The following is a 26,729-nucleotide window of genomic DNA, read 5'->3' on the forward strand; positions in this document are numbered from 1 at the left end:
CTTCACTAAAACAAGCATAACTTTTTTCATAGTTGGGATTTTGATGCAAGGCTGGTGCCATTAGAAATCTTACTTCCGGGGCTTCAATTTTGATACAATAATGACCTGAAAAGGAGTTCATATGAAGACGTTATGCCCATTTGAAGTTAGACCTGCAGAGCAGATTTTTCCTGCCGACCGGCCAAAACAAATGGCCGACCGACCAAATAGATGGCCAACCGGCCAAATAGATTGCCGACCGGCCAGAAAAGATGGCTGACCGACGAAGTTTGTTAGCCGATGACCTTCCGGAGTATTCTACAGATTGAATGGATGCCAGCTGTACCAGCTGGAATGCACAGACTCTGCTCCTCATGCACGTGTGTGGCTGTTTTGCACCCTTTGCACACCCTTTGACCCCTTTTCTTGCACGCTTTGCTCAAGGCTTCTTGAGGAAGCCTTGACCCCTTGTCTTGGCTTCCCCAAGAAGCTTACCAGCTGTCCTAACTTCTCCAATAAGCCTTGACCTCCCCTTAGACCCCTTTGACCCTTTGTAGCTTGTCTTAGAAGCTTAGTCTTGCCTATATAAGGGGCCTCTCCTCCTCCATTGTTTTGGTTGGATGTTTGGAACAAAAAACCAGAGATATATAGATATATCTGATATATACATACATATATCCCTTCATCTCTCACTATATCTCTCCCATTCAACCATCAAACACCCTTGTTCTTGGCCCATTTCTTCATCAACTCATAGCACAAGGCATCCTTACTCCATTGCAGCAACTTGAGGATGTTCTTCAGAGCTTAGGAGCACCTAAACTTGGTCCAAGAGGTGCTGGTTTGCTGGTCTTCAAGGGTGAGTCTGCCTCTTCCCTTTTCTAGTCTTTTCTTGCTTCATATCTAAGCCATAGTTTCTTGCATTTTTGGGCTCCGACCCAAACTGTAAATCATCATATTTTGCGGTTCTCTTAATGTTTGATTGAGGACCTCTTGCTGGTTGAGGACAGTAGCTAGCACTTCCTTCATTAGCCCTCTTTATGCCATAATTTTGCATAATATTTTTGGCCTACGTGTGATCTGTTTTGGAGCATGATGTAAATTGTAAGTGAGCTTATTTTGAGTCTCTCTTCAACATTGAAGAAGAGCTTATCACTGTTTGGGATCTCTATGTGCCACTTGTCATTATATCCCTCTTTGGTCCCCATTTTTGCATGATTTATTAGCCCATTATGCTTCTATTTTTGGTCATTTTACAGAACTGAAAACAGTCTTATTTTGACCCCATATTCATGTTTCATTAAGGGTCTTTGGCTGTTTGATGAATGTTTTGTATACTTTGTGTTTTGACCTCTTTTGGGCCCTATCTTGCATGGCATTTTGAGCATACTTGTGTACTGATTTAGGCTTGGCCATCAACTGTAAAATATCATATTTTTGGCCCCTCTTCAATATTGTATAAGGCCTCTAATATGTTTGGGGTCGGCAGCTGTGAGTTGCTTCTTTACCTCATGTTTAGGGCCATTTTTGCATGCTATTTTTGCCCTATTTGTGTTTGCTGTTTGGCCATGCTTTGAACTGTAAAAATTCTTATCTAGAGGCTGCCTTGCTTCTGTCTTTTCATCTCATGTTCAAATTATGCATGCATTGCATAGCTATAGGCCATTTCATGCGCCAAAATTCATGTTTCGAGACTCGTTCCACGCATCGGGTATCATTTCGCCTTATTTCGGGGCTGTTTTGCCCCTCGTTTTGCTACTGATTTTTGCATGTTTGCATATCATATTCCGTGTCTTTGCCATGTCTCATTAGAGTGGCATTTCGGTGCCTGAGGGTCGGTCCTCGGTTTGCGTGCACGCGTGCACGCATTCCGAGTTGTCTTGTTTTCATCTGATGGCCACTGATGTGGGTGCGGCTGAGGTCCACTCACATTGGTGTAAGTCCATCTTGCATTGTGTATGCCATGTTTCAATACGTTGTGCATGTTATGTTGTCAGCATTGTGTGTGCCATATAGTTATATTGCATGTTTGTATGTTTGCTTGCATGCTTAGGTCGTATGTGCATTGTTGTGCATTGCCTCGCCTCTTGACCAACCATGATTGAGGTTGGGTCCCTTGTATGTTTTGTGTGCATTGCGTTTGACATTGAAATGCATACTTGACTCTTTGGCCATCATGCATCGAAATGCGTGATTGGTGGCCCGAGAGTCGAGGGCCATGTTCCCTTGAGTCCATTACATGATAGGGAGTGTGTCCATGCATACATGTGACTGAAATCCTATGCCATATGCTGTCTATTCTCTGTTGCTGTCAAAACTGTCTTCTGCAGGGAGCTTCTGCCGACCGGCAGAATTTAGTGCCGACCGGCACTTTTTGAAATGCCGGTGACCCAATAAACAGCCGATGGAAGTTGTGAACTGCCAGTGGGAATTTCCCCTAGCCGGTGGTGCTCTGCAGCATGCAAGGAACCTGTCCTGGAGTTTTGGCAATTTTCAGAGAGACAGGGCAGTATAAACAGAGGTGGCAGTGTTATGGTACGGGCTTTTCCAGGCAAGACGGATCCGAGCATGCATCACTCACGCATCCCAAGGCAGGGCTGCGGCCACCTTCTTGCTGCATTTATTTTGTTAATTAATTAAGGGTTTGTAATAATTAATTAGCTAGGATAGTCGATTTATCATTCGGATTGTATTATTCTTTTGGTCCCTCCGAGCGAGCACAAACTTATAATAAGTGTGGGTGCGTGTGTGCATGTCTTCCAACCCCCACTCCTTTCTCCCTTTTATTTACCTGCTTATGATGGTAGACTAGGGCATATTTAATTTAGCATAACAGTATGATAGCATGCGTGCATCCATACATTTGTCTTACATGCACCGGGCTCGGCACATCATGCTAACTGCACTTGTATTTCAATTTCAAGTTGAGAACTTGTTAGTTGCAGCGTTTCACATGCCATCTTTAGGATAGCCGAGCCTGTTTAGATTGCATCTTTGCATGTGTTGCATTAGCCATTTTTAACATGAACTAGGATCATGCATATGATTACTAACTAGTTTCTGTTTTGACTCGGAGTACTGGGTAAGCTTTTATGCTTTAGCATATCGCATGCGTGTGAATGTTGCCATGATAGCATGATTACCATGAGGCTAGCTGCTTATGTGATATAACTGCTTGAATGCCTGTGGATGGAGGTTGAATTACCTAAATTGGAATAATGCATTAAAACCGTGAGTTTTAAGCCCACTAGATAGTGGCAAAACCATCTTTTCTAAAAGCCCACTTGAGGGTGGCAAAACCTGCATTTTAGCCTACTTGCGAGTAGCAAACCATTTTCAAAACAAACATGCAATGTTTTGTTCCAATTTAGGCGATTTGGTCTATACTTGTTTGATGTGCGCATAACATAGTAATTCTAGACTAATAACCGGATTAAAAACACATAACATTTTCAAAATTGGATATCACGGTTAGTAGAGGCCGGTCTTCAGACCGGGCGAGAGGGGGTGCTCATAGCTGACCTTCCCCGATCGTACCCAAGTTCCCGAGCCGAGGCAACTTTGGTGATGACGGACACGTGGCCTTCAGCACCGAGTCAGGGTTTCCTAAATTTCCCCATTAAAAAATATTTAGGTGGCGACTCTGTATCTGGCAAAGCAGTCCATGTTTGGCACTTCTTTTCAAAAAATCTGTTTCTCAAAACGATTTGCCAGATTTGGACTCTTTGGTTCAGACTTAGAACCGTGACACAAATCGAGTCCGAGCTGTAGCGAGGTCCCCTGCGGACTTGTTACACTCGCCTAGGCTCAAATTATAACCCAAGCTTGTCTTCCCAAGGCCAATCTAAGTTAAACCCGAGTTGTCTGAATTGTACATAAATTTCAGTGGTTTTTTTTTTTTTAACTAAATTAATAATTTATTAAAATTAAATTCTATTTACAATTTTTTTTAAGAAAATCATTAATAATTTCAGAACAAATAATTTTTATAATGTAAGAGAGATGCCACTATAGTAATTTTTATAATTTATGAGTGAAAATACAAAAAAAAAAAAAAAAATTGTGTTGTGTTACTTGTGTATATAATATATATTCAATATAATTTAATGATCTAAATTACTTTAATATCATGTAATGGCTAATAATTTTATATATATTTAATATTTTTATATATCTATATATAATTCGAATTTCGGGTTGCTCGGGTTGTCTTTGTCCAAACCCACCCAAATTTAATTTGAACTTCTAAATTTTTGTTCAAATCCGTATCGAATTCAAAAATATTGTACCTAAGCCCTAAAACAATTAGGGCTAAACTCGGGTTGCTCAAGTTGCACCCTTAGGCATGGTGGAGCTGGACTTTGCTAGAAAAATTGTTAAAGAATTATTAAAAAAATATCTCTAAACACCAAGGTGGTCGTTGGTGGTTGGAGACAGCTATGAAAGATGACGGTTGATGGTCGAAGAAGACGGCCAGAGGTTGTTGGCCGGAGGAGGGAGGGAGTCTTAACATTGTTGATAATGGATATCAAGAAGGTGAGGATGACGCATTTTGAGAATATTAATATATGAGGAAAAAAAAAGTAAAGACTTAGGCCAAGTTTGGCATCCTCCAAAAAATCCAAAAAGTCAAAAAGTCACTATCTTATTTAAGTCACATCATCTTATTTAAGTCACATCACCTTTCTAACACATCACTTCAAACCCAACTCAAATCCAACCCATATTTCATAAAAAGTCAAAAAGTGCACTTATTTAGTCTTCCCAAACTTAGCCTTATAAATAAGTAAGTTTGTTCAATAAAATTGACTTGTAAGCATCCCTAAATACATTGAAGGAGGGTTTTGGAATCGAAAGGCTGTCAGATTCTTTGTAGCCCGTTCACAATAAACCTAAATTTAAATAGCTTATCTAAAAAATATAGCATTGCCTAGGATATAGATTTAAATGGACCAACATGTACTTTAATGCTTTTGTGAAGTTGAAAACAAATTATGGACACAACTTGATAACGCTTAGATTGATGTATACCTTGTAACGATGATAAGAATCAATAGCCCCACATCACATCAAAGGTTTATCATAAATGGTTTCTATCATATTCAACTATTGGGTCGGTGTTTATGTCAAGTCTCGACTTGAATTATAATTTAACTTGGGTTATATTATTCACAAATTTAAGATAAGTTACAATTTTTTTTTTTTTACCAGCTGTGCTGTTTAATTTTTTAATGTTGAGTCCCATTAACATTTTTTTTTGACAAATCATAAGTAGCAACAATAACATAACAACTAAACTCTTTACAAAAATAATTTAATAATGGTCGTGTGTGGAAAGTTGGTTTTTTTTTTTTTTTTTTTTTGGTTTTTGGTAGTTAACTTAATGGTTGTGAAAGAAAAAAATAAAATGATCATGACTTGAATGTGATATTTTTTTTTATTAATTATTTTAATTTATTTTGTCTTTTAGTAGGCTATTTTAGCTCAACATTCTTTTCAAACATCCCTAATAGAACAAAGGGCAAAATAATGTGTACTATAGGTAAGTTATGACATTTGTGGGGTTGATTACTACAAATGTCATAACTCAATCTTATGCGAGTCATAATTTAAAAAAAAAAAAGAAGTTATAATAAAAAATCACATATCTTAGATTATAATTAAAATAATATCATAATTAATATTATAATAAATCATAATTAATACTACAATGTATATAACTAAGTCATAATTAAAATTTATATAACAAATACCACTATTGGAGGCTAAAAATCACAAAAAGACAAAATAGACTAAAATAGCTGATAAGACAAAATATCACATCAAATCCATAATCATTTCACTTTTTCTCTCACAAACATCACATCCAACCACAAAAAAATCCAATCATCTTTCCAAACACAAAGGGTATGTTTGGTTTGAGTTTGGGAGATGAGTTTTAGAGATAAAAAGTACGAAAAGTTGTTTGGTTTGGTTTTTTTCAAAAGATGATTTGGAAAATTATTTTGAGAGAGAGTTTTGGAAAAAGTGATTGATTTGATGTGTATGAGAGAGAGATTTGTTTGGAAAACTTGTAAACCAAATAAGTTTTGGGAAATTTTTTTGGAAAAATTTGTTTGTTTTGATTACTTTTGAAAGCTTATTTGTAGAGAATTTTTCCCAAAATTTTTTGGGAAATCCAAACCAAACAAGGTCAAAAATTTTAGCCTACTAAAATAACCAAAAACTAAAATAACCTACTAAAATAGCCACTTCCTAAACGAGGCTAATATAAACTTAAGCGTAGAGAGCAGAAACAAATAGCCTTATGAATACAGAAATTATCACGAGTTAGGAATCCATTATGTACTCATTCAATAATATCTTGTAATTTTTTAACAAATATATTAATTTCAGGGTTATGTAATTATTTAGGTTTTTATTATTAAGAGAAAATTGGTGACAAGTCAATTCTAAAGTGATACAAAGAATTAGATTTAAGAAAAATCTTACTTGGTAGTAAGGACGCGTCGAAAAAAGTTACCGAAAAATTAATTGGAAAAGCTGTTGGCTGCGGTGATCGGCAGCCAGCGGCAGTAGATAGTGGTGGTGAGTAGAGAAATGTGTAATATTTAATAGATATGGTATTAAATAAGTGACATATGTCACATTTCAACAGATGAGTTGTTGAATGAATGACATGTGTCATATTTTAATAGATAATTAGTTTGGTGAATTTTAATAGATAGAGAGATAGGTTAATTTCAAAAGATAGATAGATGCAGGGCCGGCCCTGAGTTCGTCGAGACCTAAGGCGAATTTCAGAAATAGAGGCCCTTTTATATTGAAAAAAAATTCATGAATAAAACGATAAGTTACAATTTTTTTATTTGTTTGTAACCATAAAAAAATTTACTTACACATATAATCATTAAAATTATAAATAAAACAATTTAATAAAACAAAATTAGAACAAAAAAATTAGGAAAAAATTATTCAATTAAAATTGATAAAGACCTAGGTAAAAAAATTTGAGCAAAATTATTTATTCCACTAAAATCTAATAGATAAAGAAGGTAAAAATAAAAAATAAAAAAAAAAATAGGGCCCATATATTGTATGTATTATTTTTCTTGAGCCCAAACACTTTTTTTTTAATATATATTTTCATTTGAATAAATATGGATCAAACTACACTTATAAATAAATATGGAGTAAATCATACATGGACCCAAAAAAATATTTTGGGGCCTTTTAAATTGATCCTAAAACCAAAAAAAAAAAAAAAAAAACATTGAGCCTATAATATTTTACCAAATTTAGGGGCCCTATTTTTGGCCCAAATTTAGGGGCCCTATGTTAGATATGTTTATATGTTTTACCAAATTTAGGGGCCCTATTGTTTTTAATTTATTTATATATATATTTTTTCATTTTAATAAATATGGGCCAAACACATTTATAAATAAATATGGGCTAAATTATACATGGGCCCAATAAAATATTTGGGGCCCTTTAAATTGATCTTAAAACCAAAAAAAAAAAAAAAAAAAGTTGAACTTATAACAATTTTTTAAATTTGGGGGCCCTATTTTTGGGCCAAAATATGGGGCCTAAGGCACAAGCCTTACCTGCCTTAGGGCAGGGCCGACCCTGGATAGATGTATTGATTTCAACATATATTTATTATTTTAGACAAATTATGTTCCTTTCGAATTTCTGAATTGCCATTCAAACTCCCACTAAATTTAGGCCTCGTTTGAAGTGTCCATTTTAGTCAAAAAGTCAAAAAGTTATTAAAAAATCAAAAAATCAACAACTCATATCAAAAAGTCAAAGATTCTCTTTTCTCTGTACTTTTTACACATCTTTTCATAAAAAGTCAAAAAGTCATCTCAAACATACTAATTTTTTTACATCACATTTTAACCAAAAAATTTAAAAAGTTACTAAAAAAATTTGTTCCCAAACGAGACCTAGTCTTTCGTTAAGTTGCACAAGTTCCTCCGAACAGTTGATTATGTAAAACAAAATAGTTTAATAACATGTTAGTCAAGTCTTAAAAAATTTAGGGTAAATTATCAATAAGTTATAATAGTTGGATTTAATTTTTATCAAATCTTATTAAAAATAAGTTATAATAAAATCATTTCTAAAAATAATTTTTTGTGATGATTTTTTGTATGTCGCTAAAAATTGACAATTAGCAATTTTTTTTGTCATTATTTTTATAAATTATCGTCAAAACTTACAATTAGTGACTTTTTTGTGATGATTTTTTTAAATTGTTACTAAAACCTATAATTAGTGACATTTTTATGACAATTTTTAAACTGTCGCTAAAAATTAACAATTAATAATAATTTTTAATAATATTTAATAAAAAATACTATTAAGTATTATAAAACTTAATAAACAATAAATTCAATCATTAAAATTTAAACTTATCTCTTCAAAAAATTAAGTAATACTAGAGATCTCAGAAATTTTATCAAAAATTTTATTAAATATCTCATATAAATGTGAGACTTACTTAATATGAGTCCCATGTAGATCTCATACCTATATAAAACATTTTGTAAAACTTTTGATCAAATTTTTAAAAACTCTAACATTTTTGCAAAAAATTTAAAATGGGGCTTCGGTTTTTGTGACCCTCCGAATTGGACGTTTGACTGTAGCTAAAGGACATAGTTACCGACACTGACAGGTTTTAGAAATATAATAAATTGTTGATTTATTAATTGCACAATAGGACAAATAATGTTTGTCGAAATTGTTAAAATTTTCCCCATGCTTTGATCTTAAAGTTGACTTCCAAACCTGAGGTTCTAAATAAAAAATTTCACTTATGTTACATTTTGATCATAAATTTAAGTAGAAATCTAAAAAAAAAAATAAAAAAAAATACAAACATAATATATTCATTTACTTTTTTATTTTTCTTTATAAATTCATATCGAAATTTATAATTCAAATGGAATCTTAGGAATTTTAAATCTGATTCAAATCTTAGGAATATTTGGCATGATAAAACTCAAATATTGGGTTTGAATTTTAAATTTGTGGAGAAATTAATGAAAATAAAAACAAAAAACAAAAAACAAAAGAAATAAAAGTAAATACAATTGAAGTTAATTTTTTTTTCTTCATTTTTTTCTCCCTTTTTTATTTTTCTTCTTTTTCCTGTATAATTTTATTTTACAAATTCAAGATCCAAACTCCAAAACAAAAAAAACAAAAACAAACAGACAAACAACAAATGTCAATACTTTGAGCTTATGTCATTATCATTTAATAAAGGGGTTCATGTGAATGCTATTTCCAAACCTGAAAATTTTCATTTTTGACATTCAAAATGAATGGGGCCTATGTTGAACTTATGTAAACAACTACACTTTTGTCTATCAAACGTTATAGTATTCCTTGATTTTCCAACAATAATAATAGTATGATGGGGGCAAAAAGAAAATCACAATAACTAAACCAAAGCTTCAAAATTTGAAACTTGAACTTTACTCAAAATTTTATCTCATTGAGTCAACGAAAACAATCAATTAAATTTTGATTATCAAACTTGATATAATATACAATAAACAAGATTGCCAGAAATTTTCAATATCTTAAAATATTATAGTTTTATTTTTGTTCGTATGAAGTGAAAATATATGAACTAAAAAATTGAATGAGAGAATGCATAATTTATAAATTTTTCATTTGTCGTCTTCACTGTTTAACGAAAGTGAAGTTTACATGGATTGTTTAATCCTATGAATTGCATACACAAACACACACATATATTTTAATGAGCTTGCGATACATATAAAGCTTGATTATTGAGTTTTCTGTCAAGTTAATATTATTTTTCTTAATCAAGCTGAGTTCCTTTATTTTAGTCAAATTGAGTTGTAAACATTTGTTGAATCTAAATATGGCAAACCAAATTCACTAGAGTAATCCTAAACAAGTCATTCTCAATATTTGTCTAACTCCCACCCAAGAGACTGAAAAACAAAAAAAAATAAATAAATGGGAGAAGAGTATGTAATAATCTATAAGTAATAGATAAGAGGGGATATGAAAAGAGAGAGAGAGAGAGAGAGAGAGAGAGAGAGAGAGAGAGAGAGAGAGAGAGAGAGAGAGAGAGAGAGAGAGAGAGAGAGAGAGAGAGAGAGAGAGAGAGAGAGAGGAAATAATTTGACAAGGAGATTAATTAAAGAAGAAAATTTAATGTGAGAAGTGAGACCTGGATATCTATGCGTGAAGGTATCCCATATGCTAGGACCTCTACCACCTTCATTTGCTGCACCTTCGTACTAAGAAAAAGAAAAAAAAAAAGAAAAAAAAAAAGGCATGCATGTGAAAAATATTGTTTGTCACTTCGATTGAATTGCTTCAGACACATCTAAACAGTTGATTTGTGTGAGTCCTATATAAATTCCATAAAAATTAATGACTCATGTCTATTTGAAACAACATGTCATTTGCCTATTGATCTTTTTAATTTTGGTGCAAAAACAGTTTACGAAACTAAAAAAAATAATTTTTTGGTGCTTTGTAAAATATTGTTATTTCAAAACAAAATCGCTCAAAAGTTTTAGGAAACAATTCACCAAACTTTTTTAGTTTTTGTTTTCGTTTTCTAAAAATAAAAACAAAAATCAAAAGCACAAACCAAACAACATAACTTTTTCTTGATGGGCAACCAAACAACATAATTAATAGCACAAATATGAACCACAATATACGGCAGATTGAGGTAGATATATAGGAACCTGATAAGCAGAAGAGGCTGTGCCAAAGGTAAAACCGGGTGGAAAACTGGTGCGATTGAAAGAGTCACTGCCATAACTACTATGTGTTGAAGCTTCTTCATTGCCATGTGTTGTTGTTGTTCTTGATTGATCTATCAGAAGGAGGAGGGACAAGAGTATATAACCCATAATTGATTTTGGTTACCCTCTCAACTCTTGCATGTTTTGGCTTTAAATATATGGTGCCATGAGAATAGTTTAAAAATTTGTTGTCCTTTTAATGAATTTTTTTTTTATGCTAATAAAATAACATGTGATACTATTTTTTTTTTATCAATTATAAATGTATATATTCTTCGTATTATTCTCTAATCACCTAATACAAATGCAGTGGACTTTACTGTAAAAAACAATCACAATAGTAGAAGATATACCACATGATATATACCTTAAACACGAAATACTAACAATATTAAAATCTATTAATTCAAAAAAGAATATCGGAAGTAAAATTCCTTTCTAAACTCTTTTTTTTTTTTATCAGCAAAGAAAATAAACTTTCTTTCTAAACTCATTGATTCATATAGAATACCGAGAATAAAGACTCAATACTAATTGATTACAAAGAATACCCAAAATTAAAACAAAAGCGTATAAAACTCAAAATATGTAACTCTCAAAAGTATCCTCCTTGCCTTAAGGCTTACATCATTATGATGTTTTTTTAAATTCAGTTGCATCATTATGTAAGGCGAATTTTAAAAAATAAATATTTTTATTTTATTATTTTGAAATTAGTAGTTGACTAGGAATTTTCTAATTTAGTATAGAATATTATAGAATTATTTAGTTATTTAATTTCTTAATTTGAGATGATGCAATTTTCTTACTTTATTAGTTTTGATTTTATTTCTTATTTTATTAGTTACTTGTTTTACCAAAATTGGGTTCATTATAAATAAAGATATAAGCCTTATGGTAAGAGAGATAGTTTTTGAGAATTAATATATTTGAGTTTTATACTCTTTTATTCTAATTTTGGGTATTCTTTGTGAATCAACCATTGTTCAGCCTTTATTCTCGGTATTCTTTGTGAATCAATGAGTCTAGACGAGGATCTTACTTCCGGTATTCTTGTTTTAATCAATAGATTTTAAGATTGCTACTATTTGGCATTTTGCGTTGTATCATATATCCTATCTACATATAAAAATCACTCTTAATGAATTGAGAGATTAGTCAATAATTTATGTAAGAATACAGTTTGTTTGATCTTCTTAGTCAAATTCCATCATCTGTCTGTATTTAAAAAAAGGAAAAAAAAAAAAGAAAAAAAGAAACCATTGTTTTATGTCACAAAAATATACATTATATACTGTGATGTCAAGTATCTAGAAAAATTATCTACAAAAATTCTCAAAATTTGAAATATTTGTCTCAATTTGGCTCTGATGTGTTCCACTAAATGTACATTCAAATTTTGGATATTTTTCTTGATACATTTATGCTCTCTCTCTCTCTCTCTAGCTATACATTGAAATCTTGCTTGTGAGCCATTTTATTTTGCCAACTTTACCCCTTTTGTGGCAATCTTACTCACTGTCACATGCTTTTTCGAAATCACGTGGCAATAAGTAGAATTGCTTATTATGATTTAAGTATTATGAATTCAAATATCATAAATAGTTTTTCCATATATTGGGAGATAAAAACGTGAAAATTATACTCTCTTCAGACTCTGTAGTGATAAAAATCTTGTATCACTACCCTCTATCCCGATTGATGTTCATCTTCACATATCAAATTTAAAATTTATGCTTATCATAGAATTCGTTAGAGAATTGAACAATGGCAAGTAGTGAGCATTTTTTGAGAGAAATCTTATCGACAAGTTCACGCTTTGCAATGAGAAAAATGGCTTTTCAGACTTTGCAATCAGAAAAATGGCTGTGGTATCATCTTAAAAGTCATTCATGTTTGTTGATATCCTAATAAACAAACATGCTGATCTTTGTTTTTATTTATTATTTATTTATTTATTTATTTTTTTTTGGGGGGGGGATTATTGTTGACTTTTACTCCCACGTTCAGTATTATATGGTTGTGCAAATTTGTTTGTCTTGAAAAATACACGACATTTGATTGATTCATTTTTGTGTTTTTGGTGGGACCACCTCCATGGTTCAATTAATGATATTTTGTGTATTGTTAATATGTGTGAATAAATTTGTACTCATATTAATTATGATAGTTTTATTTATTTTTTAATCAACAAGTAAAATCTCTATTGATGAAATCAACATTACAATAATGATAGTTCCAATCATCATGTGGTAGGAATTTCTGTTGTACTCTTTCAAATGTATGATAGTGTACAATTATTTTTTGTTTTATGTTTTAGGCAAATTAATTGTGTAGAGGTAGATATGAATACTCTTTCAATCTAAATAAATCCTTGGATAATCTTCTTAGCTGTCACCTGAAATAGAAATAAAATTCTGGAAGATGGTGTCGGAATTAGCACTCTGACAGACAAGTTAGTATCTATAGAAATGTTGGTGTTTTATGGTTTCTTGAGGTTCAAGATTCTTGGCACATGCCTCCTTCTTGGGCTTCCCTCCACCTTATATATATATATATATATATATTCTCTTTGACATTTTCTCTATGTAGCCTAGTCCTTCATCATTACTCTGTCAATACCCATCTCCCTACCACACTTTTATCAAAAGAAAGGATAATCTGGATTCACCTGACCTAGTTAAGCCGACTTCCCCGATACACTTAACCTTATTGCTCAAGTGCCCTTACTCGACATACTCTTCATATTACTGTATATATTCGGCAATGCCTCAATGTCTGAAGGGCTTGGGTTTCATTTAGCCCATCTGAAATAAGTTTGGTTGTACTTTGTTTGTTTTACTTATAAAGATGTATGTTTAATGAAATATATTGGTAATAAGTACTAATTATTATTTTAGAAGATAATTTTTTTTTCCTTTATTTATTTTTGACTAAATTGGTGATAAATCCAATCTAAGGAGAGTATAAGGTATTAGGTCCAGTTGATATTTTTTTATTGGTGAAAGATCCACCATTTGTGAAATAGCTTGATAAGAAGTCATTTTGTTAGTTTTGAAGGCAATTTGTTTCCAATTTTACCCCTTAATATATCTGTTGACTTTTTTTTTTTTACTATCTATTCAAATTTAAATCTATTTAAATTTATATCTATCTATTCAAGTTGCTTTCTATCTATTTAAATTTTTTTTATCTATTCAAATTTATATCTATCTATTGAATTTTTTTCCTATCTAGTCAATTTTCTGTGAGTTTCTCTTTATCTATTTAAAATCTATTAGTTTCTCTATCAATTTAAAAAATACAAAAATTTGTTTTATCTGTTCAAATTTTTTTATATTAATTTTTTAATCTGTTTAAAAAACAAAATTCAAAAAATTTATCTACTCAATTTTTTATCCCAAAATAGTTTATCTATTCAATTGGTCTACTCTACCTTCTACTAGAAACATGTTTTTGAATTGATCTTGGTAAAATCTAATGACTGTAAAAATGTTTGTGAGAGAGAGAATATGTTTCGTATGTTTCATCTGTATAATTTTTAGCTGCAACAACAAACTAGAAACAAAATCACAATCAACTCCTATCTGTTCAAAGCACTACAAAAAATAACTCATCTACATTAACTGTGCAGAGCTCAACTCAACACTAGATCTGAACAGATAACCCCAAAAAAGATATAAAAATAAAAAAATAAAAACTAGATCTGAACAGATTGAAGAAGAAGAAGCCAAATCCAGATCTAGAAACTATCAGCAACTCTGACTATGAAGGCGACTACATTTATCCCCCATCTTCCTTGCAAATGAAATATTTTATGCAGAAAAACAAAAATTGTATAAGAAACCTGGAGACAAACAAATCACCAAAATTACAAAACAACAACTAGAGACAATCAAATCCACAAGATCTACTCAAAGTTGAGCAAGAAACCTCACCTTCAGAGATATTATTATGAATTTCGACACATTTTTGGACGACTTTGTGGTCCTTAAGACCTTCATCGTCCTCAATCAATGACTCGGTGGAGCCTCCGTTCTTGTTGTTCACCGTCGCGGTCGCAAAAGAGGGTTTTTCTAGTGAGAGCTTAACTTTAGAGGCAAGCACCCACTGAAATAAGGAGAACACAATTCCGATGCCGATGCACACTGGGAATACTATCTCTGTGCCGAGATCGGAGGGAATACTATCTCTGTGCCGAGATCGGAGGGAATACTATCTCTGTGCCGAGATCGGAGAGTATCGCCTGCCTTATGATTGAATTATTCGGCTGTAGCGCACGAGGGCGTTTGACTCAGCTACTGCATTCTACTGGCGCTAGTTGTTAATCATAAACTCAAGAGAAAGAGAGAAGAGAGAGAAACACAATGTGGAGAGAGAGAGAGAGAGAGAGAGAGAGCATTTGCATTGTGTTTCACCGTGGATACCATATATCTATAAGGGTAATTTGGTCATTATGCAGAAGTCTATCCTTATGGACCCAATAACTTTGCCGTAGATCTTTGAACAAAAGAAAATCAAATTTGGACTTTTGAACCAAGTGCCCCATTTTTTATATTTTTTTATTTTTACTTTCTCAATCACCGATCCACAAAAGAAAATCAAATTTGGACTTTTGAACCAAGTGCCCCATTTTTTATATTTTTTTATTTTTACTTTCTCAATCACCGATCCACAAAAGAAAATCAAATTTGGACATTTGAACCAAGTGCCCCATTTTTTATATTTTTTTATTTTTACTTTCTCAATCACCGCCCACCGTCGCCTCTCATTGCCATTTGCATTGTCGGTGGCTAGTTGAAAAATTAGCCAACACCAAAAAAATCATCGGCAAACAAATGGACATGTGTTCTAAGTATAATAGGATACAACCCATATAACCTATAACTGATTTTGGTTACACTATCGGCTTTTGTTTCGTTTTTATATGGAGTGTGTGCCATCCAAGAGGCAGAACAGTTAGAATTTTGAGTCAAACATACCATTTAGTAACAAGCTAGTTTCTCAAAGAAACATGGTATGTCCGATTTAGTTTTGAAATTAATTATGAAAAATAATTTTGTGAAAAGAATTTTAGAAATTCAAAATTTATTTGATTATAAATTTTCAAAGTAGTTTTGAGTTATATATTTTAAAATAGCAGACAAGAGAAACTGGAGTCCTAGGCCGTTCAGGTTCTTAAATGCTTGAATCCTGTACCCAAGATTCACGTCTGTTGTGAAAAAATCATGGTTGGATTCACAAGTGCAAGGATGGGCTGGGTATAGAGTAAAGATGAAATTGTGCAGTCTTAAAGCTGAATTGAAAAAGTGAAACATTGAGGTGTTGGGTTGTGTGGAGGATCAACTGAAAAAGGCTGAAGATGAATTGCATAAGTTTGATTTATTAGCAAAATTAAGGCTGTTAGAATCTCAGGAAATTGCAAGAAGAATGGAGGTGAGGAATTTGGTATGGTCATTAAGAAAGAAAAAGGATTGGATTTAGTTCCAAAAGTCTAGATTGAACTGGGCTCAAAATGGGGATAGAAATACTAGGTTCTTTCACATAATTGCTAGCTAAAGGTAAAGAAGGAAATTAGTAGACTTAGTGGTAATTGATGATGTTAGCAATGAAGATCCAGAACTGGTGAAACAGGAAGTGTTAAGGCATTTTCACAGGATTGGCCATCTAGACCAAAACTGTCTGGTAGCTTTGTGAAAGTTAGTAATGCTAAAGTGGTGGAGCTTCTTGAAAAAGGGTTCATAATGGAAGAAGTATGGGATGTAGCAAAAGGTTGTGATGGGAATAAAGTGTCGGGATCAGATGGGTTTAACATGGCATGCATCCAGAAATGTTAGAAGTTCATGAGGAGTGATCTATTCCAATTCATGCAGGAGTTCTACAATAATAGCAAGCTGTCAAAGGGCTCAATAGCTCATTCATTACCCTTATTCTAAAGAAGAGCAGCCCCTCAGGTTTGACAGATTACAGGCCTATAAGTTTGGTGGGTGTAGCGTACAAAGTATTGGCTAAGGTACTTTCAAAAAAATTGAAAAAGGTATTACCAAATGTGATTAGTGAAGTGCAAACTGCCTTTTTGGGAGGTAGGAACATCTTTGATGGAGTAATGATTGTCAATGAGGTGGTGAATTAGTGTAAGAAGTCCAAAATGAAGAAGTGATACTCAAACTTGATTTTGAAAAAGCTTACTTTTTTGTCAATTGGGAGTATTTGTTTTCTAAAATGGCAAATATTAGGCTTGGGGAGAGATGGTTAGGTTGGACACAACCTTGTGTCACTACGCCAAGGATTTTAGTACTTGTTAATTGATAGCCAACATAAGAGTTTTGTCCACAAAAGGGATTAAGGCAAGGTGATCCTTTATCCCCCTTTTTGTTTAATATAGTAGCTGAGGGACTTAACCTATTATTGGAAAGGGAAAAAGCTTTGGGGTTAATAAATGAAGCTACTATTGGGCCAACAAGTTTGAAACTGTCTCATCTCCAATTCGCCGATGATACTATCCTATTTTGCGAAGCAGAGTGGGAGGAGATTGTGACTATCAAAAGGATTCTTAAATGCTTTGAGCTTATGTCAGGACTTAAGATAAATTTCCACAAAAATGTGGTGTGTGGAGTTGGGATTAGTGATGAAATTGCACAAGTCTTTGCCTCAAAACTGCACTGCCTATGCCAAAAGTTACCTCTTAAGTACTTGGGTCTACCATTTGGGGCAAATCCAAGAAGGAAAAAAGAATTGGCAACCTGTGGTGGAGAAAGTAAAGGCCAAGTTAGCTCTATGGAAAAGAAAGATGTTGTCCTTTGCTGGCAGGTTAACATTGATAAAATTTGTCCTAGATAGCCTCCCTGGATTTTACATTTTCATTTTCAAATTACCTAAAGGAGTAGCAAAGGAAATTGATAAGTTGATGGCAACATTTTTGTGAGCGGCTCAGATACAAGAAGAAAAATTCATTTAGTGAATTGGAAAGAAGTAACTCTGAGTAAAGAACAAGGAGGGTTAGACATAAGAAGGGTAAGGGATATAAATGACTTTATGTTAGCTAAGTGGTAGTGGAGTCACATACTAAGTGTGTCAAGGACTAACACTGGACTGTTTGATTTTTTTTTTTTTTTTTTTTTTATCTAACTGTAAGATTATGATTGGCGATGAGTGTAGGATTGATTTTTGGCATGATGGATGGCTTAAGAACATTCAATTAAAAGTGGAATTTCTCAGGTTGTTTATATTATATGTGGAAAGAAAAGGGACATTGAGCTCTTTCATGCAAATGAGGGATAACTCAAAGGTTTGAAAGCTACTGTTTAGAAGACCACTCCTTGCTTGAGAGGAAGAAGAGGTTAGTAGACTGCAAGTGTTGATAAAAGATGCTCTTTGGCTTTAATGTGGGGCTATAGGACTCAGTTAGGTGAGATACATCCCTTGATGGTCAGTCATGTAGCAGCAATTAGAGAATGGCATGAGTTAAGTCAAGGTCCAAGATTGCAGGTCCTTAGGCTGCTATAGAAAGGTGTAGCTCCACCAAAAGCTTAGTTTTTGAGTTGGTTGGCATGGAGAGTGAGTGTGAAAACAACTAGTTTATTACAAAGGTTCGTGGGATTGCGTAACACTGTGGAGGATTTATGCCCATTTTGTAACACATTATGTTGCAGTGCTTTGAGGTTTGGAAGGTTTGGTCATCTCTACTGAAATTGTGGGGCTTATCTCGGGTCACACCTGCTACTGTTGATGGAGTGTTGCTATGGTGGCTGAGAACACAATTTAAGAAGATAATTAGGAAGATTTGGAGGCTTGTACCAGTTGCACTGTTGTGGTCATCATGGAGGTTAAGAAATGAGTGTGTTTTTAATGGGAGTCAGCCAAACATAGAAAAGCTTAGTGAGATTGTAAAGGTAAGGATTGAGTTGTGGATGAAGTCTGGGTTGCCCGTGATCCCTTATTCAATGCATGATATTGTGGAGAATATGAATCAGGTACGGTTATGTATTTGCGTGTGTTTAGTTGTATGGGCAAGTGCTGGTTTTTATGTGGTTGGTTTTTTTTATTGAATTTGTTGTTTGTTCTATGTTGGTTCCTTACCAACTTGGGGTTGGGTGCAGCCATATGATTGTTCTTGTTTTCGGGTGGCAACCTAATTGGGATTTGGATTTTAAGATATGATGACTTTTGCTACTTACCCCTCCCCTCTCACCCCTCCCTTTATTGATGTAATATTTCTCAAATGTTGTATTGTTTTTTACTTATCAATAAAGGTCTCTTTTTGATTGATCCAAAAAAAAAAAAAAAAAATTCAAAATTCAAAATAGTTTATAGAAACTTGAAAATTTGTTTTTTCAAAATAGTTTTTGTTTTTGTTATTGTTATTGTTATAATTAGTTGTCATTTTAATTGGAATTAGTCAATAATAATTTATAGGAAAAACTTCATTTTACCTTTTTGAAGTTTAGGCCATGTGCTATTTACCTCCATAACGTTTGGAAATGGCCACATAACCCCCTCGTAGTTGTGGATTGAAGTGTATCATTAAACCCGTTAACGATTTAATGAAAAAGATTAAAATATCGTTATATTTTCGTCATCTGTTTAGAAAGCAAAGTGCACTTTAACTCCTTATACTTTATTCCATGTACGATTTAACCACTGTACATTCTCAAATTGTGCAATGACGAATGTCTTATTGACGCAATGCACATACACGATGAGAATATGAAGGCCTGACACCATCGTAGGGCCTGATGAACATCAAGACTGTTTGCACTTTGAGCTTAGAAAATTTCCAAAAATCTTATTCCAAAATCGAACGACAAGATCTATAGAATAGATAATTTGTTGGGAATTTTATTGTGAAAGGAAATTAACTCTAAGAGGGTAATTTGCGTGCCAATTCGGCCGAGCTAAGTGGAGTCTCCTTTGGATGCTGGGCCGAGGTAGGAGTTTTGGGTAGCTCGGTCTTGAGCCGTGCAGACATTGCACTAGGGCCTGGACCAGGTTGCCTAGATGTAGTCCAGAGAGCAAACCTGGGTATTACCAGTGCATAGAGCCGAGCTGGAGTTAGCTCGATAGAATGCCATCTTGGTTCTATTCAGTATAGGGTGGAACCAGGTTAGCCCGATTAACTATGCTACCAGCTGAGGTAATAGATCTAAACCATCTCACTTGGTTGGCAGTGAAAAAGGTGTTCTCATGATAGGCTTTATCCTTAAGAATGTGATTTCTATGAGGACTCTACTAAGGAGAGTTAGAGTCATACTAGAATTGTGCCAGGCAGATTCTATAAAAGCTCAAGACAAGACCTATGCACAGGTATCGCAATTCTAACTCTCAATTACATAGAGCTTTTGTGTCTATTGTCTATTCGCTGACTTAGGCATCGGAGAGGTTTCCGGCACACACCCGCCGGCTAACTCATGTTTGTGTTTTCAAGTAGCAAAGCGATGACGTTTGGAGGGGTGCAAACTTGATCAATAAGATTATACGAGAAGATTATTTCGTTCTCGTACAATTGGCACCATCTGTGTGAAGCCTTACAGAGAACAAACCTTTCAATCGAGTTTTTCTTCAATTAATTCCAATGGCGCATAATGAAGACCTGTCGTATTTTGCTATCGATGGGCAAACCCCAAAAGAGAACAGGAGGGACAAAGGTTTTCCTTTTATTCTGCCCATGGCAGAATTGAATCCTCAGTGACGGAACCCATGAAGAGACACACGAGAAAGACGAGGCTTAAGTCCACACCGCTCTTAAAGCCCTAATAGATAGACGCGGATGATGGATCCTCAGGTTCTGGAAGATTATGTAAGGGAGCAAGACGAACTGATAAGGAGAATGGCAGCTGACATGGAGACTATGAAGCGCCAAATAAAAGGCAAATGGGTAATAGAAGAAGAGATGGGCAAAGGCAGAACGCACTCTAGCCACTCAAGAGATCGTGACAGGCAAGCCACACCATCTCAAACTGAAAGCAGAAACCTCTATACAGGTGACACGCAGTCGAGGACCTCTAGAACTCGTTACTCAAGATTTGAGAGAATGAGGACTAAAAGGTCTTGTACGGAGGGAGGCAGTTATCGGCCCTCGCATATGCACCAAACGACATCTAGGCACACAGAGTTGCCTAGGTCAGTAGACCCGCGGACAGTATTAGAAGAAAGGGCTCGAAGAAGAGAAGATCATCAGGCGCGTGACCCCTAAAGGGTCTCTGCTCTACAGCAGTTGGCTCCTAGGACGCATGGAAGTGTCAAGGTTGGAATGCCAGTACCACGTCTTGCCTATGAACCAGTAGACAAAGCGTTAGCAAGGTTGCAGAGTTCGCCGTTCGTTCTGGCGATAGAGAACGCCCTATTACCCTTAGGCTTCCACTAGCCTAAGTTCACAACTTATGAGGGAGAGTCAGACCCCTACATGCACTTGAGCCAGGTCATGGCTGTATATCGACGGAACGAGGCTCTAATGTATATCTTGTTTCCTTCAAGCTTAGGCGATCTGGGCTTAACATGGTTCGAGAGGTTGCCAGAAGGCAGCATAGCTTCATGGGCGTAACTTGTAAAGGCATTTGTTACCAGGTATAAGACAAACACCAAGACGCCAGTGGAGATAGACCAGTTGCTCTCCACCGACATGGATGAGAAAGAAACACTAAAGTCTTACAACAACTGGTATTGAGAGACTTTTAATCAAACTGGAGATTGCCCCACAAATATAGCTATCGCATAGTACAAACGGGGTCTACTAGCAGGCAATAATTTGAGGGATTCAATGATAATGACGCCATTCCTCACAATGGAGGCCTTAATAGAGAGAGTACATCAGCATATCAGGGTAGATGAAGATGGTGCTCGCACCAAGGCAAAGTCTGGCACGACAGCAATGTTGAACAAAAAACCCACGGCTAAAGTTAACACGGTCGGCCGAGAAGAACGACTGAACAAAAATGACCGGGATAGACGACCAAACGATGAGGACTCCCAGGCAAGGAGGTTAAAAGTCCTCACCGCCATCACCACGGTGTTCAATAAGCCTATTTGTTGGATTCTTAGTGAGATATGCGACGAACCCTTCGCTCGGAAGCCAGCCAAGTTGGGAGAAGCGCAGAGGGGCTATGATGATAGATACCGTTGTACCTTCCATGATGAAAAGGGACACCGAACTGAAAACTGTACGCCATTAAGGCAACATCTGGAAGAGTTAGTGGCCACAAGCCACCTGGACCAATATATTGCAGGGGGAGTGCAACCATCTCCTTAAGATCGCAACGGGCCAGATGGGATGCCCACGGACAGACCACCTCAAGGCATAATCAATGTAACGCATGGGATCATCGAGCTTGAATGGGTATGTGAACTCAAAGGGATAATCAAAAAGGCTGAGCACATGAGGAAGGTACTGAGTGCACAACTGGCCATGAAAAAGGAAAGAACAAGGCGAAAAACGTCATCACTTTCTCTGAAAAAGACTTAGCAAGGTTATAAAGCCCTTACAACGACGCACTAGTGGTTACTCTACACGTCAAGAATTTTGACATCAAAGGGATCCTGATAGACCAAGGAAGCTCGTGCGAGATAATGTATTATGAGACCTTTAAGTAACTCAAATTGGAGGACAAGGATTTAGCACCCATGACATCCCCCTTGGTCGGCTTCAACTCGATGTTAGAATGGCCGGTTAGCAAGATAATTTTATCGATCAAAGCTAGAACGATGACAAAACAAGTGGAGTTCTGGGTATTGAAAGCCCCCTCTACTTACAACATAATCTTGGGAAGAGCATGGTTACACACCATATAGGCAGTACATCAACCTACAATCAGGTGATACAGTTTCCTACCGCAGTTGAAATGATTGAAGAGGCGTTAGGAGATCAAATCATGTCCAAGTAGTGCTTTGTAATAGTAAACGACAGCCGAGCTGCAAAAGGTTTTGTACAAATGGTGAAGGAACCAGAAGGCAACGAGTTGTTCGCATACGTCGGCAAGGCAGCCGAACTAAAGGTAGTAGACCTGGTGGAGGTCAAACTCTGTGTAGTCATAGCACGACCCCTGAAGCACACGGTTGGTGCCCACACTAGAGGGGATGGTGGATTGGAAGGGCCAGTGTGGCGGCTACTTTAGAGCTGATTGGCCTCGGATAGCTCGGTCTCTAGCAACTCGATGTCTTTTTCATCCATCGGGCATTGCGGCGCAACAGAACTGGTGTGAAGCCATTTGCTTGGCCTGGAAGCTGTGGCATGGGCAGTTGGAAGGGCCACCACCACGTTGCGAGGTTAGTTGGTTAGTGGTATCTCGGCCTGGACCTCAATGTTTGAAGTTGAGGTATGTTCGGTGATCAGGGCACGCACGGCTCGCTTTTTGGCCATTTATTGCTCTTTCGTAAGTGGAATAAGGTTAATTTAGAGGAGATTTGGATCTGGCTCAGGCGATGACTCAAGGAGGAAGTTTATGACCTTGGTCTTTCTCTTACCGTTATAACGATAGGTCGGCTCAAAATTGAGAAGCTTGGTCCAATCTCGATTACGGTGGTAGAGCGCTGCTTGAAAGGTGTTTTGATCGGCGTAGGCGTAGATTGATTTAAGTCGGTTCAAATCTGTCAAAGAAGGAAAAATAAAAGGGTTAGTGCGGCAGGAGTTGAACTAAGAAAGAAGGGAAAATCAGACTATCCTTACTAGTCATTCTTTTATTCTGGTTAATGTTATAGCTTGGTATCTACGCTTCATGGTCTTCAAAATTTCTAGACACCCAAAGAAATTCGTCATCATTTAGATCTTTGTTTGATGTTTTCTTGACAATTTTCTCTCGGCCTTTTTGGATTCTAAGGTAATAAACCTAGCCATTGTCATTCTGGCTGAGCGAATATTGGTGGAATAGCTAGGCCAGACCGAGGTTGAGGTCAAGGCGACAATTGAGTTTCGCGATGCCGTTTATTATTCAGTACGTATTGGTGGATAATTGGGTAGGGCATAGCCTAGTTTGCCTAAGAAATTTGTAGATAAGGGGCTGGACTGGGAACCGAAGTCCACCTTCTACAATAGATAGCAGTGTAAATAGGATAAAACCTGGTTTGCCCCAGGGCATAGTGTCCAACTCGGCCAGCTCGAATTGTACGTCGTCGGGGATATTGTAGTCCCTTCGAAACTCAGCTATAGCACCGAGCGAGCTCACGAGGAACCGGTATTTGCCCATGGGTGTCACGACCCAAACCCGCCCCATGGGTTAAGGACATAACCGGCCAGTAATCCTGAAATTACCTACGATCTCAAACCAAATCAGACATAACTCATCAGAGTAAAGGGGCCAAACAGAAGCAGAATTTAAAACTTTGTCCATAGAGCTGTGCATACATGGCACATCATAACAAACCATACATAAATATATTAATACCTCACATCAGACAATACAGTAGCATAAAGTTCTGTACAGACATGATCATTCAAGTCTAGGTCAGCTAATCAAAACTATATACAAACGTATCCAAAGTCCTCACCAACATGATAAAATGACACAAGATAGCAAAAGGGCGAAGACGTGTCTCGTGCGTGAGACGCAAGGGCTGACTCTTCAAAACCTTGGTTGTTCAATACAGATTTCACTGAGGCTGGGTTTGGATTTCTCTTGGCTCACCTACAAACACATGAATGAGCGTGAGCAAAAGCCTAGTGAATAATATCGAGTAAAGAAGTTATACAAACGGTGTGTAGAACAACATGCTTCAAACGGCCTCGGCCCCAATTCGTATTTCTATTTAGCATATATACACAATTTAGATCAAGTGACTACAGTTCCAAGCACATCATAGGGCCTCAGGCCCAATTCGTTCGTATCATTCAGGCCAGACTGGCCTTTGGCCCATTCGTACTTTCATTCATGTCAAACTGGCCTTTGGCCCATTCAGACTTTCGCTTACGTCAAACTAGCCTTCGGCCCATTCATACTTTCATTCGTATCAAACTGGCCTTCGATCCATTCTCATTTTCATTCGTATCAAACTGGCCTTCGGTCCATTCACATTTTCATTCTTTTGGCATAACGAATATTTGTCCATAATTCAAATTAACGAACTTATGAAACTTACATAAAAGTAAGCAATTGGACAAACAACATATTTCAGATATCTTTATTGAGATATTACTCACAGTGATCGGTTGATTGATTTGCCCTGGAGCTTGACCCTACACATCACATACCATATGAGTCATAACCAAATCAATCCGTTCCTTAATTCACATATTCCTCATTAGGCTTCTTTCTTACTCTTTTAATTCATTCACAATGTTTAATGCATGCCTAAGAGTACTTAGAAGTGAAAGAGAACAGAAAACGAAACACAGAACATCATTACAAAATTTCAGAAACAAGGGTCCCCACTCGAGCGTGGACTTTCCCGCTCGAGCGTACCCATGAAGTCTGCAAAAGTATTGGATACAACATTTTCACGCTCGAGCGCGAACTCGGACGCTCGAGTTGAAGATTAGTCTACATAGCTCCCCACTCGAGCGTGAACTTCCCCCCTCGAGCGGACGTCATGTCTGCAGAAAATACTAGGAGCTCGTATTTTATGCTCGAGCGACGGATCCACCGCTCGAGTGGACATCAAAATTTTTGGATTTTCCAGAACATGTTCTTGAGCTTCAACTTGACATTCAAAGGCTCTAAACTCATGATTTTGGCTCAAACTTTGCATATACATGTACTAACATGGTACAAACACCAAATTACAACATTATGAAGCTCAATTCCAAGAATTACTTACATGGATGTTCCAAATTGACTGAAACTCATCACCAACACACTAAATTCAAACATTCAAAGCTCACACTTTCATGATTTGCACTTGCATATAGGAGATACTCATTATTCTTAACTTAATTGGTGAAGAGATGATTAAATACATGGACTTCATTCACATTCAACATGGATTACACACTTTATGCTCAAACATGGAAATTTATAGCAATTTCATACATGCATGTGTCTATTGACTTCAAATTCAACAAAACTAACTCAATTCATATTCTTTATCATCATTCAACTTTGGATTCACAAATTACAACATTAAACTCATAACTTCATAATCAATTGCTCACCTAAAAGCTCAATCTCCCCAATTTATGGTCAAATCTTAAGTTAGTCTTCAATTTATTCAAGCTTCTTGAGCAAATCTTCAATTGTTTCCCTCTCTCTCTCTCTCTAGCCAGCCCTCTCTCTTTTCTTGAGTTCAAAATCAGCCAAAATGAAGCTAAAAAGGAGAATTGGGTGTATAGTGCCCCACTTATATAATTTCCCTAAATTATAATTGCCAATATTAAATAATTGGGCACTATAGCCTTAATTTAATCTAATTAATCTGATCCGAATCAATTTTCAATTAAATTTCACCGTAGGCTCTAAAAATTATGCCAATCACAATGGCGCAATCAATTTTGGTTTCCGTGGCCGATAAGGTCTTCAATTTAAATTCCAAAGCAAATAATCAAACAGATATTCCTACGGTGAACAGATAGAAATTCAAAACCACATATTTTCACATAAATGACACATATAAACATATCAAACACATAATCATATTCATAATAAGGACCAATTAGCATAGTATGGAACAGGGTTATCACAATGGGTGTGGCCTTAGTTTGTTTATAAATATATGCTTGGCTCCTTAACTCGGCTTTGTAGTGAATGGTGTGACTGAATAAACCTAGTCAAAGTCTGCACAGTGAAGAACATAGAATGTGTTATGTCCAGCTGGTGACCGGGCTAAGGTATTAGTGTGAATTAGTTTGCTCGGTCTTGGGAGAAAGGACGGCGTATAGCTCAGCTAAAAACTGAAGTGAGGTTTTAGCTTAGTCTTGAGAAAGGGTGAGATGTTTTATCTCAGTCCATGAAAAGGGCCATTTTAGAGCCCGGTCATGGTTGGATGATGTTTTCCTAGTTCGGTGAGACGCATCTA

At 35.7% G+C, this 26,729-nt stretch overlaps 2 long non-coding RNA genes across 2 annotated transcripts; both read right to left on the bottom strand.

Moving 5' to 3' along the window:
• Positions 1-10,202: 10,202 nt before the first annotated feature.
• On the bottom strand, positions 10,203-10,919 carry LOC145814355 (uncharacterized). The gene is made up of 2 exons (XR_014357654.1): positions 10,734-10,919; positions 10,203-10,274 (listed from the first exon to the last, which is right to left on the bottom strand). It is a non-coding gene; the product is annotated as an uncharacterized LOC145814355 (long non-coding RNA).
• A 3,433-nt stretch (positions 10,920-14,352) lies between these two features.
• On the bottom strand, positions 14,353-15,404 carry LOC145814184 (uncharacterized). Its single transcript, XR_014357520.1, has 2 exons — positions 14,732-15,404; positions 14,353-14,640 (listed from the first exon to the last, which is right to left on the bottom strand). It is a non-coding gene; the product is annotated as an uncharacterized LOC145814184 (long non-coding RNA).
• Positions 15,405-26,729: the final 11,325 nt, after the last annotated feature.

The sequence above is a fragment of the Camellia sinensis genome, unplaced genomic scaffold (genome assembly GCF_055761805.1).
Source record: "Camellia sinensis isolate YWXY unplaced genomic scaffold, ASM5576180v1 Unanchor1, whole genome shotgun sequence".
Lineage (NCBI taxonomy): Eukaryota > Viridiplantae > Streptophyta > Magnoliopsida > Ericales > Theaceae > Camellia > Camellia sinensis.